This window comes from Onychomys torridus, chromosome 2 (assembly GCF_903995425.1).
Source record: "Onychomys torridus chromosome 2, mOncTor1.1, whole genome shotgun sequence".
Lineage (NCBI taxonomy): Eukaryota > Metazoa > Chordata > Mammalia > Rodentia > Cricetidae > Onychomys > Onychomys torridus.
The window spans coordinates 93,591,208-93,609,378 of record NC_050444.1 but is presented as its reverse complement, the minus strand read 5'-3'; the positions used below and the strand labels follow the sequence as shown (position 1 = coordinate 93,609,378).

The following is an 18,171-nucleotide window of genomic DNA, read 5'->3' as shown; positions in this document are numbered from 1 at the left end:
TGTAGGCTTGACACACATCACAGTTAAGTCCTAACCTTTCATTGTGGTCATCCAATGGTACTGGCATCACCAAAATGCTGGGGTCTCCTACTGTAACTGGGTTACACTTATACCGATAGTCTCCCCTGGGCTTTCTTCAGGGACTCCAGCCCTGATACCCATTACTAAGACTCAGATGCTTTTTATGACCCCTTCATGAATTAAGAGTCAGTACCACTTGGATAACTTTTACACTACCAAGTTTAGCTGCCAGCGCAAAATATAACCTTGGCCACCACTAGAACAAAGCTTCTGTATACTGACTCCTAGGAAATATCTCAGTGGAAGATTTCACCTTAGTGATGCTGGCATTTTAATCACCTCTAATTTCTCAGCTCTAGCTAACCAGTATCAATTGTTTCAGTAAAGCAAAGGTTTCTTTTTAATAGTTCAGGTCTCTTGTTAATCAAGGCTGACTATGCAGTTCCAACTGACCAGAACCACTGAATCTTAATTCAAAATATCAAATATGCAATGGCCTTGATAGTCTTTAAGTAACTCCCAAACTTCCATCTGGAACTTCACAAGCCAGGCCTCCATCCTCTGCATTCTTCTCAACATTCTTTTCTTCCATGCTTGCATAAAAGAACTCAAAAAGCTTTGAACATTTACTGGCTTTTCTTTCCTAAAGTTCCAAAGTCCTTCCACAATCTTCCCCAAAACAACATGGTCAAGTCTGTCACAGATATATAACCCTCTATCCTGGTACCAATTTCTGTCTTAGTTAGGGTTTCTATAGCTGTGATAAAACACTATGACCAAAAACAAGTAAGGGAGTAAAGGATTTATTTGGCTTATAATTTCACATTGTAGTCAATTATTAAAGGAAGTCAGAACAAGAAATCAAATAGGACAGGAACCTGGAGGAAGGAGCTGATATAGAAGCCATGGGGCAATGTTGCTTATTGGCTCCTCGTAGTTTGCTCAGCCTGCTTTCTCATAGAACCCAAGACCACCAGCCTAAGGATGACAACACCCATGGTGGGCTGGGAGCCATCCCTATCAATCACTAATTAAGAAAGTGTCCTACTGCCTTGCCTACATCCCCACCTTATAAAGGCATTTTGTCAATTGAGGTTCTCACCTCTCAGATCACTTAAGCTCATATCAAGTTGACATATCACTATCCAACACATATCCCAACTATAGGAGTCAGGGAACATCATGAAAACATGGGTGGAAAGATTTCAGTAGTCAAGGTTAAGAAGGACATGGTGAAATAATGTCTCTGCATGTGACTAGATATTGCACTCATGAAATCATAGCAGCTATGGTTGCACACACACACACACACACACACACACACACTATCAAAACAGTAAAATTTCCAGCATGGTGAAGGAGGGATACATAAGATCTCATCTCTAATCTCTATCTGAGAGTGTATTCACAGTTGATGGCTACTAGCAGAGGCAGAGTCATTTTTTTTGTAGCAGTATTGTCCCTGGTAGGTTGAGAATGATCCAGTACATGGGCCCATACTTGTATATATATATATGGGTAGCACTAATTACACTCTGTGTGTTATTTAAAAGAAAGGGGGGGGCATGATGATGGTGTTGATGTGGGGAGCTGTACAAAGAGTTGGAGGAGGGAGTGGGTAGTTAATGTTGTTGAAATACATCATACACATGTATAAAATTCTGAAAGAATAACTACAAATATTACTTAAAAATAAATGAAAACCACAGACCTGACATGAACACAGATTTAAAAATCTTCAATAGGTGTTTTCTAATAAAATACTGGTGTATAAAGAGATTAATACACCACAGCCAAATGGAATTTGTCATATAATACAAGACTATGTCATCATTCAAAAATAATGTATAATAATTCATTCATGAGGAAAGAAAAAATGACACAATTATATAGATTCAGGAAAAATACATGATAAAATCCACCACATTTTCATGATTACAAAAAGTACTCTTTGGTAAATTGAGAATAGAAGCAAATTTCCCTGAGATGAAAATGATTAAATGCATAAGTAATTTTCTGATTTATATTCAGGTTGATTTGTTGGCCATACAGTTGACTATCAGCTGAACTATAATGAACAGTGTAGTGACTCTTTGAGAGTATTATTTTTTGGAGTAGTTTCAGGTTCAAAGCACAAATTTATAGGAGTGCAGAGAATTCCTCACCTTTCTTCTTCCTCTTACACCTACACAGTTCTCATTTGATTCATATTTTTCACCAGCATACATTTACTTCCGTTGAAACTCCACTCACAAAGTTCCACTCAAACTATTAAAAATTGTCCTGACACATTAACATTCACTCTGGTGTTGTTCCTTTTATGGGACTGCACAGAGGGATAATGACAAGCAGTACCACACAGAGATCACCAGCTTCACTGTCCTTAGATTTCCTAGTGTTTTGCTGATTCACCTCTTCCCACCCGACACAGGACAAGCACCCATAGTGCTACTGTGTTTGTTTGCCTTTTTCAATGTTGCATGTATTCAAATCATCTAGTGCATGGACTTTTCAGATTGCTTCTTTGGCTAAACTACACTTAGGTTTCTCTTTGTCTTTCCATTCATTCCCATTGAGCTCTAAATAGAATCTATTGTCTGAATATTTAACAGTCATTTATCCATTCATCTACTGAAGGACATTTTAATTACTTCCATGTTTTGACAGTTATAACTGAAATTGCTATAAATATCTATGGGCAGGACTTTGTGTAGAAACATTTTTTTCACTCTTTTATGCTAAATACTAGGAACCATTTCAGCATCACAGTGTAAGAATGTGCTTAGTTTGATAGGAAACCACTAGGTTGTCCCACAAAGTGCCTGTGCTGTTCTACACCAGCACCAATAAAAAATGAAACTTTCCATTACTCCACAGGCTCACTTGCATTTGATGCTCTCAGGATTCTGGGTTCTAGCCATTTTAATATGGATGTAGTAGTCACCATGTTTTAATACCTGTTTCTCTGGTGATAGTATGGAGATACTTCTCACGTGCTTACTTAGCATGTCTATACTTTAACTGACCACCTATTTGCTAAGTTCTTTGGTTTATTTTAAATCAAAGTGTTCTGTTTTGTTACCATTGTTTGAAGGTGTTCCTTGTATATTCTGGGTAACATTCTTCCCTAACACAACTTCTGCAATATTTTCTCTGAGTATGCTGCTTTCCTTCTTATATTATGTATCATTCACGTTGCAAAACAATTTATTTCATGCATCTTTAACAGTATACATAAAAAATCAGACATAAAAATTGCTATCTAAAATTTTCTGCTTGATCTTTTCAGGGTTTTATAGTTTTAGGTTTTAAATTCTCTGTGATCTGTTTATGTTAACTGTTTGTAAGGAATCTAAATCTATATTCAAAGTGTTACTTTTTATATTTCCACATATTGGACCTTGTCCTAGAAATAATAAAAGATTAATTGTTTGCAATTTAATCAGAAAAAGGTTTTAAGATATATTGCACACAGTAGCATTTCATTTATAAAATATAGCCATGTTCATGGAGGACCTATGCTATGAACTTAATCCCAAGTGACAGTCTTAAACATATACTAACAGAGAAGACTGGAAGCATACATAAAGAAGAAAGGGAGAAACGAGCTGAAAAACTATCAGGACACAGTTTATCAGGCAAAAGTTAGCTAATTGTGCAACAGAATCAAATTATTGTCTGTCAGACTTAGTCAAAATTAATTTAGGAACTGTTCTTGTATATATACCAACTTATAAGCAAAAGCAGATGGAAGAGACGTTGGCTTTTACATTGTCCCATGCCTATGTAAGTAAGCACTGACTATGCTGCCCACAGCACAGCTGAGTCTGGGACGACCTTGGGCCACTCCTTCCAGCTCCTGTCAGTAGAAATGCCAAGCACTTAGTAGTAGAAAAATACAATAGGAGTGAATTATTTTCCCACAACTTTTGCACTCTGCAAATGCTTTCACTCCACTTCCACACCTGTACCTGCACCTCTCATGGAGAAATGCTACATCTCTGACATTACTGTATCATTCTCTATTGACTTGGTCTCCACCCAGCGGAGAAATGCTATATCCCTATATCCTTCTCTGTTGACTATCATGCCTTGTTTCACTTGGGGAACTTTCAGAATTGAAAATGTAGTCAAAGAACCAAATAGATTTTTCTGTCCCTAAGCCTTCCAAAATGATGAATTACAATGGTTAAGGTCTTTGAAGTTCATTTCATTACTGAGCTGGAGCCCAAAAGGAACAGGATGTCTAAGGAAACTCATGCCCACTTTTGTCCCCTTACAACTACTCTCATTCAGTCATTTGTGAAAAGAAAGATATATCTAACAATCTGTTATTTATCCTTTATATGCATGCTCAGGGGCTTTGTTCTACAACACTAAACCAATTGGAGACTGGGTGTAAGCTCACTGGCTGTCTGCTCAAGCTCTCCTTTTTTCCAGTATAGCCTTAGGCCAAAGCACAGTCCTAAATGAGTTAATGAAAGAGTGTTCTGAGTGGTCCCTAGCTGTTCTAAGCATGGGCCACAGCATGCTTATTACATCCCAAAGGCATCTTCTTGTGTCTTCCTAGTCCTTTAAGCACTGCATTTGTTTGATGCATGTAGCTACAATTTCGTAGAAGGTTCTGGTGTGTACCCTCACAGCTCTCTCTGGAGTGAGGGGATTTATCAAGAATGAATCTTTCCAGCTAAGCCTCAGTTCTTCTTTTAATGCTTCTCAATACAGGTTCCAGAGAACTGCTTACCCTCAGTTGACTCATGAGAGCAAGCATATTTGCTATGGCTATATGTGAAAGAACATGCTATTTCATCACTGTTTACAAAAATAGAACCAGAAGTCTTTTCAACAAAAATCTTCCACAATAAAGCAAAATAATGACTCCTTTAAATAACTCTCAAACTCCCACTCACTTTGGATACTTGTGCAAATTCACACTTAAACATACACATGCACCACATGTGCATTCTGTGGCCAATATTCTGTACACTTTCTTCTCAAGGCCTACTGTAAATCAAGTATGTTTTAAATTTTATTTAATGTTACATATCAGCCATGGGTTCCCCTGTCCTCCCACCTCCCGCACCCTACCCCGAATTCCCCCAGCACCCCCCCCGACACTCCCATTCCCATCTCCTCCAGGGCAAAGATTCCCCTGGGGATTCAGCTCAACCTGGTGGATTCACTCCAGGCAGGTCAAGTCCCCTCCTTCCAGGCTGAGCAAAGTGTCCCTTCATAAGCCCATGGTTCCAAACAGCCAGCTCATGCACTAAGGACAGGTCTGGGTCCCACTGCCTGGGTGCCTCCCAAACAGTTCAAGCTATTCAATTGTCTCACTTATCCAGAAGGCCTGATCCAGTTGGGGGCTCCACAGGTTTTGGTTCATAGTTCATGTGTTTCCATTAGTTTGACTATTTGTCCCTGTGCTTTTTCCTATCTTGGTCTCAACAATTCACACTCTTACAATCCCTCTTCTTTCTCCACAATTGGAGTCTTGGAGCTCCACCTGGAGCCTGGCCATGGATCTCTGCATCCACTTCCATCAGTTATTGGAAAAGAGTTCTAGCATGACAGTTAGGGTGTTTGGCCATCCAATCACCAGACTAGGTCAGTTCAGACTTCCTCTTGACCATTGCCAGTAGTCTGCAGAGGAGGTATCATTGTGGATTTCTGGGGACCTCTCTACCACTTTGTTTCTTCCCTCTCATGTGGGCTTCATTTATCATTGGTCTGTTAATTCTAGTTCTCTCTATTCTTGATCCAACTGGGATCTCCTGATCCCCTAAGATCTCTTTCCCTTGAAACTTGCCCTTCATTATTCCCACTCACATCCATGTTGTTCAGGTATATCTCATCCATTTCTCTGTCTGTGTCTTTCTTAGAGTCCTGTTTTCTAGGTAGCCTCCCTGGAGTTGTGTAGCAGTCTAGTCATCTTTGTTTTACTTCTAGTATCCTACTGTGAGTGAGTACATACCATGTTTGTCATTCTGAGTCTGGGTTACCTCACTCAGGATGATTTTTTCTAGATCCATCCATTTGCCTGCAAACCTCATGATGTCATTGTTTTTCTCTGCTGAGTAGTTCTCCATTGTGTGTAGGTACCTCATTTTCTTTATCCATTCTTCAGTTGAAGGGCATCTAGGTGATTTCTAGGTTCTGGCTATTACATATGAACATATAGATATGAACATAGCTAAGCAAATGTCCTTGTGGTATGATTGGGCATTCCTTGGGTATATGCACAAGAGTGGTATAGCTGGGTCTTGGGGGAGATGGATTCCCAGTTTTCTAAGAAAGTGCCATATTGATTTCCAAAGTGGCTGTACAAGCTTGCATTCCCACCAGCAGTGGAGGAGAGTACCCCTTGCTCCACATCCTCTCCAGCATAAGCTGTCTTCTGTGTTTTTGATCTTAGCCATTCTGACAGGTGTAAGGTGGTATCTCAGAGTCATTTTGATTTGCATTTCTCTGATAATTAGGGATGTTGAGCAATTCCTTAAATGTCTTGCAGCCATTTGAGCTTCCTCTGTTGAGAATTCTCTGTTTAGTTCTATAGCCCATTTCTTAATTGGACTGTTGGGCATTTTGATGTCTAATTTCTGGACTTCGTTATATATTCTGGATATCAGCCCTCTGTCAGATGTAGGGTTGGTGAAGACCTTTTCCCATTCTGTAGGCTGTCTCTTTGTCTTGTTGATCTTGTCCTTTGCTCTAAAAAAGCTTCTCAGTTCCAAGAGGTCCAATTGATTGATTGTTTCTCTCAGTTTCTGTGCTACTGGTGTTATATTTAGGAAGTGATCTCCTATGTCAATGCGTTCAAGACTACTTCCTACTTTCTCTTCTATCAGGTTCAGAGTAACTGGATTTATGTTGAGGTCTTTGACCCACTTGGACTTAAGTTTTGTGCATGGTGACAGATATGGATCTATTTGCAGCCTTCTACACATTGACATCCAGTTATGCCAGCACCATTTGTTGAAGATGCTTTCTTTTTTCCATTGTATAGTTTTGGCTTCTTGGTCAAAAATTATATGTTCATAGGTGTGCAGATTAATGTCAGGGTCTTCAATTTGATTCCATTGGTCCACATGTTGGTTTTTATGCCACTACCAAGCTGCTTTTATTACTGTAGCTCTATAGTAGAGCGTGAGGTCGGGAATTGTGATGCCTCCAGAGATTGTTTTATTGTACAGGATTCTTTTGGCTATCCTGGGTTTTTTGTTTTTCCATATGAAGTTGAGTATTATTCTTTCCAGACCTGTGAAGAATTGTGTTGGTATATTGATGGGGGTTGCATTGAATCTATAGATTGCTTTTGGTAAGATCACCATTGTTACTATATTAACCCTGCCTATCCATGAGCATGGGAGAGCTTTCCATTTTCTGACATCTTCTTCAATTTCTTTTTCAGGGACTTAAGCTTCTTGTCATATAGGTCCTTCACTTGCTTAGTTAGAGTTACTGCAAAGTATTTTATATAATTTGTGGCTATTGTAAAGGGTGATGTATCTCTGATTTCCTTCTCAGCCTGTTTTTCTATTGTATATAGAAGGGCTACTGATTTTTTTTGAGTTGATTTTGTATCCTGCTATGTTGCTGAAGGTGTTTATAAGCTGTATTATTTCCTTGGTTGAATTTTTGGGGTCACTCATGTATATTATCATGTCATCTGCAAATAGGAAAAGATTGACTTCTTCCTTTCCAATTTGTATCCCCTTAATCTCCTTATGTTGTTTAAATGCTCTGGCTAGAACTTCAAGTACTATATGGAATAAGTATGGAGAGAGGGGACAGCCTTGCCTTGTTCCTGATTTTAGTGGTATTGCTTTGAGTTTCTCTCCATTTAATTTGATGTTGGCTTTTGGCTTGCTGTAAATTGCCTTGATTATGTTTAGGTATGTTCCTTGTATTCCTGTTCGCTCCAAGACCTTTATCATGAAGCGGTGTTGGATTTTGTCAAATGCCTTTTCTGCATCTAGTGAGATGATCATGTGGTTTTTATCTTTGAGTTTGTTTATATGGTGTATTACATTGCCAGACTTTTGTATGTTGAACCACCCTTGCATCCCTGGGATAAAGCCTACTTGATCATGGAGGATAATTGTTTTGATGTGTTCTTGGAGTCTTTTTGCCAGTATTTTATTGAGTATTTTTGCATCATTGTTCATGAGGGAGATCAGTCTATAGTTCTCTTTCTTTGTTGCATCTTTGTTTGGTTTAGGAATCAGGGTAAATTGTAGCCTCATAGAAGGAGTTTGGTAATATTCCTTCTGCTTCTATGGTGTGGAACAATTTAAAGAGTATTGGTATTACATCTTCTTTGAAGATCTGTTAGAATTCTGCGCTGAAACCATCTGGTCCTGGGCTTTTTTTTTTTTTTTTTTTTTTTTTTTTTTGCTTGGGATACTTTTAATGACTGATTTTATTTCCTTAGGGGTTATTGAACCATTTAAATGGTTTATCTGGTCTTGATTTAACTTAGGTGTCTGGTACCTATCCAGAAAATTATCCATTTCTTTTTGATTTTCCAGTTTTGTGGAGTAGAAGTTTTTGAAGTATGACCTGATGATTCTCTGGATTTCCTCATTGTCTGTTGTTATGTCCCCCTTTTCATTTCTGATTTTGCTAATTTGGATGCTCTCTCTCTGTCTTTTGGTTAGTTTGGAGAAGGGCTTGTCTATCTTGTTGATTTTCTCAAAGAACCAACTCTTTGTTTCATTAATTTTTTGTCTTGTCTGTGTTTCTATTTTATTGATTTCAGCTCTCAATTTGATAATTTACTCGTGTCTTTTCCTCCTGGGAGACTTTGCTTCCTCTTTTTCTAGAGCTTTCAGGTGTGCTGTTAAGTCACTAGTGTGAGATTTCTCCAACTTCTTTATGTGGGCATTCAGTGCTATGAATTTCTATTTTAGCACTGCTTTCATAGTGTCCCATAAGTTTGGGTATGTGGTGTATTCATTTTCATTGATCTCTAGGAAGTCTTTAATTTCTTTCTTTATTTCTTCCTTAACCCATTGGTGATTCAGTTCAGCATTATTCCGTTTCCATGAGATTGTAAGTTTTCTGTAGTTTTTTTTTTTTTTTTTTTTGAAATCTAACTTTAAACCATGTTGGTGTGATAGAACACAGGAGGTTATTTCAATTGTTTTGTATGTGTTGAGATTTGCTTTGTGGCCAATCATGTGGTCGATTTTAGAGAAGATTCCATGGGGTGCTGAGAAGGTATATTCATTTTTTTGACATTTTCTTTTTAAAAATTATTATTATTATTATTATTATTATTATTATTATATTTGTGTTATACTTTTACACATCAGTCATGGGTTCCCCTGTCCTCCCCCCTCCTGCCCCCACCTCCACCTTCTCCCCATCCTCTCCCCTCCATTCCCATCTCCTCCAGAGCCAAGAATCCCCTGGGGATTCATTTAAACTTTTTGTTCAGGTGGAATGTTCTGTAGAAATTGATTAAATCCATTTGAGTCATAACATCAGTAAAGTCCTTTATTTCTCTGTTAAGTTTCAATCTGGCAGATCTGTCCAGAGGTGAAAGTGGGGTGTTGAAGTCTCCCACTATTAATATGTGGGGTTTTATATGTGATTTAAGCTTTATTAATATTTCTTTTATATATGGGTGGGTGCCCTTGTGTTTGGGCATAAATGTTCAGAATTGAAACTTCATCTTGGTGGATCTTTCCTGTGATGAGTATGTAATGTCCTTCTTGATCTCTTTTGATTGATTTTAGTTTGAAGTCTGTTTTGCTGGGTATTAGGCTGGCTACACCAGCTTGCTTCTTAAGACCATTTGACTGTAACGTCTTTTCCCATCCTTTTATTCTTAGGTAGTGTCTCTCTTTGAATTTGAGGTGTGTTTCTTGTATGCAGCAGAAAGATGGGTCCTGCTTTTGTATCCATTCTGTTAGTCTGTGTCTTTTTATAGGTGAATTAAGCCCATTGATATTAAGGAATATTAATGACCAGTGATTGTTCATTCCTGTTATTTTTTATTTTATTTATTTATTTATTTATTTTTTGGTGGTAGTGTGTGTGTACTTCTCTTCTTTGGGGTTTACTGCTGTGGTGTTATCTATTGCTTGTGTTTTTGAGGGTGTATCTGACTTCCTTAGGTTTGAATTTTCCTTCTAGTGCTTTCTGTAGGACTGGGTTTGTGGACAAGTATTGTTTAAATTTGTCTTTATCTTTGAATGACTTATTCACTCCATCTATGATGATTGAAAGTCTTGCTGGGTATATTAGTCTAGGCTGGCATCCATGGTCTCTTAGTGTCTGCATTATATCTGTCCAGGTCCTTCTGGCTTTCAAAGTCTCCATTGAGAAATCGAGTGTTATTCTGATGGAATTGCCTTTATAAGTCACTTGGCCTTTTTCCTCTGCTGCTCTTAATATTCTTTCTTTATTCTGTACATTTAGTTGTTTAATTATTATGTGGCCAGGGGAATTTTTGGGGGGCATCTAGTCTGTTTGGTGTTCTATAGGCTTCTTGTATCTTCATAGGCATTTCCTTCTTTAAGTTTGGAAAGTTTTCTTCTATGATCTTGTTAAATATATTTTCTGTGCCTTTGAGTTGGTATTCTTCCCCTTCCTCTATCCCTATTATTGGTAAGTTTGGTCTTTACATTGGTGTCCCAAATTTCTTGGACATTTTGGGTCATGACTTTGTTAGCTTTAGTGTTTTCTTTGACTGATGGATCTATTTCTTCTACCGTATCTTCAACACCAGAGATCCTCTCCCATCTCTTGCATTCTGTTGGTTATACTTGCATATGAAGTTCCCATTTACTCAGATTTTCTATATGAGCCTTCCCTCTGCTTGTGTCTTCTTCATTGTTTCTATTTCCCTTTTCAGGTCTTGGACTTTTTCCCTTGTATGTTTAATTGCTTTTTCATGATTTTCTTTCAGGGATTTATTGTTCTCTTCTGTCTTATTTGTCCTTTCATCTATTTTTTATAGCATTCTTCCCATTTTTTGTTTTTCTGTTCCTCCATCTTCAACACCAGAGATCCTCTCCCATCTCTTGCATTCTGTTGGTTATACTTGCATATGAAGTTCCCCTTTACTCAGATTTTCTATTTGAGCATTCCCTCTGCTTGTGTCTTCATTGTTTCTATTTCCCTTTTCAGGTCTTGGACTTTTTCCCTTGTATGTTTCATTGCTTTTTCATGATTTTCTTTCAGGGATTTATTGTTTTCTTCTGTCTTATTTGTCCTTTCATCTATTTTTTATAGCATTCTTCCCATTTTTTGTTTTTCTGTTCCTCCACTTCATTTTTGATTTCTTCTATATAAGGCTCTAGCCTCTTCATGATGTTATTCATAAGGTTTTCTTCTGCTTCTTCCATTCTGTGATGTTCAGGTTTAGCTGTTGTAGGATGGCTTGGTTCTGGTGATGCTCCATTGCTCTTTATTTTGTATGTATGCCTTGACATCTGCCCATCTCCTTGAGGATTCGTTCTTGATCTTATCAGTGCACCTGGTCCAGACATAGCTGACAGATTTAGGGAGCCTCTCTCTGGTCCAGATGGAAGCTATGGGATGGATGGGAACTCTGGTCTAGATGGGAGTGCTGGCTGGCTGGGAGCTGGGGGCTGATCCTTGAGTCTGAGGAAGTGTCTGGGGTCTCGGGCAGTTGTGTGTGTGGGCAGGGTGTGGAGATTGCAGGGTCTGCCTGCAGTCTTGGAAAGGGGGAACCTTCCCGTGGTGCCCATTGGATGGCCAGAAACTGGGTCCAAGTTGGGCAGGTCTTCCCCGGGATGGCTGGTGCCCAGGGGTGGGACCTAGGGGCAGGCCTCTCCTGCTATGACCCTAGGCACTCACTTCTGATCCAGATGGGAGTTCCAAGGCAGGATGGGAGCTGTAAATCAAGTATTGATTCCACAAAAATACAACTGCTTCATTTGATGGTTTGGTCCAGCTTTGCTCAGGCAGCTCAACACGGGTGATTATGTTCTCATTTCCATCCTCAGATGCTAAAGGAGAAAGGTTAGCTCATCTGGGATCCCTTATACAGATATTTATGGAAGAACTCAGTATGTCATAGCTTCCTTAAAAGTGAAGAAAATAAATAAAAAGTAAAGCCTTGAGAATGGGGTTAACACTAAATTAGTAGCAGAGAAGCATCTGTTCTCTTTGTTAACTGACCCAGAACATTAAATTGATTTTGTAATTTAATATCACTATCCTATTTGATAGCTCTCTAATAATTCTGTATCCTCCTACCTTACAGTCAATTGTAAACTCTAGAAATGGAAGAACATATTTATTTTGTTCAAATTCGCAATTTTCTGCCATATGAACTATTAGTAATCTGTAATCTCTTTCTCCTCAGGGAGCCTATTACCCCCGGGAAAGAATGATTGCCTTATTTGAATCATGCAGTTCTTGGATGTTCCTCTCTTGCATTCCTTGCTGCAGGTGAGGATGTAATTTACACATATTTGTGGATATCCTTCCTTGGTAATAATTGCTCCCTTCTCAAATTCTCCATCTTGTGCCTCAGAGAAAGTCAGGGAAAAGGAAAGAGGAACTCACAGAAAAACCACCAGCAGCTTCCAACTAGAAGGCTTTGAGAAGGCACAGATTCACCTGGAGCATGCACTAAAAATGGATTCCTGGAAGCTTTCTACATGCACGGGCTTGGAAATCTAAGTTCCAGACTGCTCCAGAAGACTATTGTGAAGGTTGTTCTTTTCCCCTTTCCCTTGAGACAGGGTCTCACACAGTATAGGTTGGTTTTGAACTTACTCTTCTAAGTGAGGATAACCACAAACTTCTAATCTTGCTGCTTCTAACCCTGAAGTACAGGGATAACAAGTGTGTGTGGTGGTATTATGTTCCCCAAAACATTGTGCACCCTAGTAAACTTATCTGGGGTCAGAGAATAGAATAGCCACAATATTAAACATAGAGGATAGGCAGTGGTAGCACATGCCTTTAATCCTAGCATTCCAGAGGCCGAGTTCTGCCTGGATCTCTGTGTGTTCAAGGATACAGCCAAGCATGGTGACACACACCTTTAATCCCAGAGAGTGAGCCTTTAAACCCAGAGAGTGATGGCAGAAAGCAGAAAGCTATATAAAGGGTGAGGACCAGAAACTAGAAGCATTTGGCTGGTTAAACTTTTAGGCTTCTAGCAGCAGTTCAGCTGAGATTGATTTGGATGAGGACACAGAGGCTTCCAGTCTGCGGAAACAGGATCAGCTGAGGAACTGGCAAGGTGAGGAAGCTGTGGCTTGTTCTACTTCTCTGATCTTTGAGCATTTACCCCAATACCTGGCTTGGGTTTGTTTTTATTAATAAGACTCTTTAAGATTCCTGCTACAAGTGTGCACCATCATGTCTGGTTTATCCAAGTAATCCTTAAGCACATGATTTGAAAATTACCCTACCATGGATATTTGGCATCTCAAGAAGTACATAGAAAACAGAGAATAAGAATATTATTATGGGACAGCAAGATGGCTCAGTGGGTAAAGGCATTTGCCTCCAAGACTGACAGTCTAAGATTAATTCCCTGTACCCACATGATGGAAGGTGAATCAACTCTTGAAATTTGTCCTTTGACCTTCACATGCCTTGTGTGTATGTGTGTGTGTGTGTGTGTGTGTGTGTGTGTGTGTGTAGAGAAACACAGTACATGTCAAAGTCTACTTTTGATTTTCAATCCCTTCCTGAGTCTTATCTTTTGATTTTGAGCCTCCACTTTATCACATTGTACTGCATTATCTTGTTAAAATTGTTGGCTAAAAATTGTGGTCTCCCCCCACATTCTTTCCCACATTTTCTTTTCTTTCCATCTTTTGATTCTAGACACATTTTGCCACTATACTTTATTTTCCTGCTTTGACTACCAAGGTATTTGCATCTTCAATACCTCAAGGACATATTTGAATTTTTTCCTCTGGCTCATCATGTGTCTGGCCATCCAAAAACATTTTCTGTCCAAATCATAGCATGGATCATTTGGATGAAACACACACACACACACACACACACTAAATGTAATAAAATACAAAGAATATTACTCTATGAAGAGATTTTCATATAAATCAACTCTTTGATATACCCTATGATCATAATCACATGGTAATTCATGTGAAGAACCCATTTGGTATAACAGCATGTGGACATACTTTCTTTCCCTCAAGTTCTCAGAAAATTAAGCCCCCCAAATTTGAGGAATAGCTATGCCTTTCAAGTATGGCATTTGTTTAGTTGACTGATCACCACATTGACTGAGTCCATGAAGGGACTGTTACTCATTTTTATTTATTCTTATTTCATGAAAACTGTCATGTGAAAATCTCTACTTATATTTTCCTTCATGGGTACTATCCATATTCCATTTTGGCCAGTGATGATGGCTGGAACTTTACCCCAGGAAGAACACAACACTCCAAATCACACATCAACCAAAGTATGCATCCAGAATTCCCAATAACAGTTGAAAAGTGCCAAAGAGGACAGGTGCCAGGCAGGAGGATATTTCAGGCTTGGCTGATGGTCCACATTAGATACTTCCTCTGTCTACCAGAGCTATTCATTAGGAGAGAATGCTGTGTCCTTCCTAGCCTTCCCACATCCCATCCCCTGCATTTTGAGAACTCACATTTCACTGTGAGTTAGATGACATTAATCTTCTGCTGTGCAGAGCACCGCATATATGTAATCCTTTAACAATGTGACAGAAGGGAGGGAAGGGTGTTTCCCCTCCCCCAGCACAGGCTTTGGTTAGTGCTGGGGATAAAGCATATGGAAAGATTATACATGAAACAGTAGGGAACTAAAATACACCAATCTTGAGAGTTAAAACCAAGGCATTTATTAACAGAGTTGTCATCTCAGATAGGGACATAGTCTCTGCTGCTCCTTGTATTGAGGGTTTTCTAGAGAGTACACCATTTTTTTCCCATATATCCTATAATATTCTAAATTTCTGAGTCCTGGAAGGTTAGTCTAACAATAGGCTTCCTATTGTGCTCCCTCCATTCCCATAACCATGGCTCCCATTTAGGTGCCCTTTAAATCTTATTTGGTCTTTAAATATCTTACTTTCTAGACAAACTTCATTGCATATGGTTTCTCTGCCCACCATTTCCAGTCTGTTGGCTTCTAACACTGTTCTTATCATGTTCAGCCTAAATACCTTGAGTGGCTTTCCCACTGCTCAAAGGGAAAAAAAAGTCTAAACTCTTTATACTTTTATAAACTTCCAAAACACCTTTTCAAATTCATCTCTAAGATCCTTCTGCACACTCCATGTTTCTGAGCATCTCGTGCCTCAACCTCCCCCAAAGGTGTTCTAATTCATGTTTTCACAGACCTCTCTTGAATAGCCCTCTTACCCTTTTAAGTCCTTTGGGATGGACTTACTCTCAAAGCTGATCTTAAATTAACAATTCTGCTGTTTTTCTGATTACCTTAGCAGGAATTAACCAGTTGCTTTCTGAACTATTACAACATCTATCTTCCTATATATTGCACTATATCTTTTTATTATAGTTGGAGTTATGATTCCAATATGAAATGTTTCCCATAAGGGAATCTATTCAGACACTTGTTCTGCAGGTGGCGATACTATTTTTGGGAAACTACAGAAATTTTCATGGTTACAGTCTACCTGGTGGACGGAAACTAGAAGGGGTGGTATCTTAAAGATTACTGCCCACATCTTGATTCTGTCTACATAGTGAAAACCTGTGTCCTGCAGAAATGTGACCATTCAATACATGCACCTGTTACCCAGGACTAAATTGTTCCATCCATTGTCCCTTTTCTGACATAATGGAATATACCCTCTGAATTGTGAGCCCAAATAAACCTTTCCTCCCCTAAGATGCTCCTATCAGGTATCAACAATGAGAACAGTACTATGATAGTTATCCATCTCTCTGCTAGATGGTAGCTCCTCAACTGATGGGGTCAGTTTTTGTACATCTGTATGCAAGTAACAGAGTCTAACACAGAGAGAGCTGCTTAATATATTTTGATTTGTAATAAATGAGTGTTTCAGACTCAAAGCAGGTACTGTCTCTCTACTGCCTGCATAATTGAGTTGTAATTTCCATTTTTGCAGAAAGCCCTTAGACTAGAAAGGAAAAATCAAGCCCAGGGTGGAAGGCAGTGGAAATTTTTGGAAGACACATGCCCTTCAGGCCTAACTTCATTACTCCCCATAAGACCCACACAAACCTTTTTCTGTTGTCTCTCCACCTCCTTCTAGCTTCAGAATTGCTTTCATATTCTTATCTCAGTTGCACATGGCTTCTTGGAAGTAATTTTATTAAAATGTATTTGAAGCAGTTGCCGGTCCATTAACACCTTCTTGCATCCAGCTGTGTCAGATAAGCCCTGAAAAACTTTTATTCTTCTCAACTGAGAAAAGTTGTAGCTCCAGCAACGACCAAGAGGCTTCTGGGTCTACCCAGGGTGTATAACACCACAACCAAAGTGATACAGTTTCTACTTCTTGGGGGTTAGGGTTTATAAGGTTATAGCAAGGCCCTCAGCACAAGAAAAGACAATTTTACCTGTAGCAATCAGAATCCCCTGGCAATACATAGAAAGTTCTAGGTCCTGAAGACCCATGAGAGAATTCACTTCAAAGCTGAAGACAGAGCAAGGAGTTGAAGGATGGAAGGGTAAGAGTACTGTGCCAACAAATGGTTTAGTCTGTAAGCTCTGTGCAGGAGGGAGGGTAGTGTTCAGTCTGCCTTTCTCTGACTTCTGCTGGGGACCTGGAAAGACTGGGAGCTAGTGACTGGGCAGGACCTAGAAGAAATACTTTGCACAATAAGAAGTAAAGGGTTCCCACACAGCAAAACAGAAGAGAAGAAAGGGGAAGAATAAAGGAAAGAGAATTGGTAAGTGGTGGGAGACCAAGAGTTCTGTCTTGTACAGGTACTGCCTACACTGTTTTTATCCTGTGATAAGATTAGAGGTACTTACCTGGCAGGGGAGATACCATGATCACAAAGGTGGTTTTCTCAGGGCCAGGCTTATCCATTGCACTCCAGATGTGCTGACCCCTGCGATTTCCCCAAATGTGGGAAACCCGACTGCATAATTTGTGGTAGTGGGGGGCTGCGTTCGCTCTCTCCCCTGTAAGAAATAAATTAAAAAAAAAAAAAGATTAGAGGTACTATGTGCAAATACTACAGCCACTGAAAGAAACAAGTCAGAAGTCTAGACAGATCTTATCTCAAAAGTCAAACACCCAGAACCTAAGCCAAATGAAACCTTTATTTTTAATCTGGAAAAAAAAAAAAAAAAAAAAAAAGGAAAGTTGATAAATCATTGCTCTCCATGAACATGGAACAGTGAACTTCAAATAAGGTGGAAAAATGAGGCACTCCACAAGTTCATTTTGAAGTCTTCCTCTTTGTTATGAATTGCTATGCAGATGTTTGTTCTGTAGACGCTCCCTAAAAATAGGACTTTTATGTTTCAGTCACCCATGTGGGTGGCAATGAAGAGTTGTCTATGCAGTCCAGTCCAGTGGATGTTCCCTGTGGACTTGCTATTGACTGATTCTGAACACAGTCAAAGTAAATATCTTTCTTATGAATTTTCAGAACCCCACCTGAAGTTTTGCAATAGACACATGAAGAATCAGCAAGAAAAATGTTGTATTATTATTTGAAGAAAAAAAAACCTTTTAAAAAAGCCCCTTTATAGATAAATAAGATATTTATTCACACTCATAAGAAACAACTGATTAAAGTAGGGTATGGCAAGGATTTTTGTTTGTTTTTCCCTCAGTGTTCTTCTCCAACATGTTATAGGAGCCTGAACCCTCAGGTTACTAGACTTCATCAAGAGATCTTAGCATGCATTTACACTGTAACAGTTACAGCAGAAGGCAGAATCGAGCACTTCTAGAAGCTGTGGTGAAAGAATCCAGTGACATTCAGGCTTAATAAGAAAGATTAACAGAATGTGAATATGAGGCCATCCGGGCAGAAAAGGAGGATGTAGGAGACTGCAGTTGTTAGCCAGCAATTCAGGCACTAGTGTAACAGAATGTGATCATCACTTAAGAGGAACTTCAGAAGACAGGGAGACTTAGGGAAGGCACTGAAGGTCAATGGTACTCCCTGGCCCAGGGCTATTGGATAAGGGCATGTCCTGCTCTTCTCG

General features: G+C 39.2%; 1 non-coding gene across 1 annotated transcript; it reads left to right on the top strand.

The window, feature by feature from the left end:
• The first annotated feature begins 16,972 nt into the window (after positions 1-16,972).
• On the top strand, positions 16,973-17,136 carry LOC118579001. Its single transcript, XR_004944374.1, has one exon. It is a non-coding gene; the product is annotated as a U1 spliceosomal RNA (small nuclear RNA).
• The last annotated feature ends 1,035 nt before the right edge of the window (positions 17,137-18,171 follow it).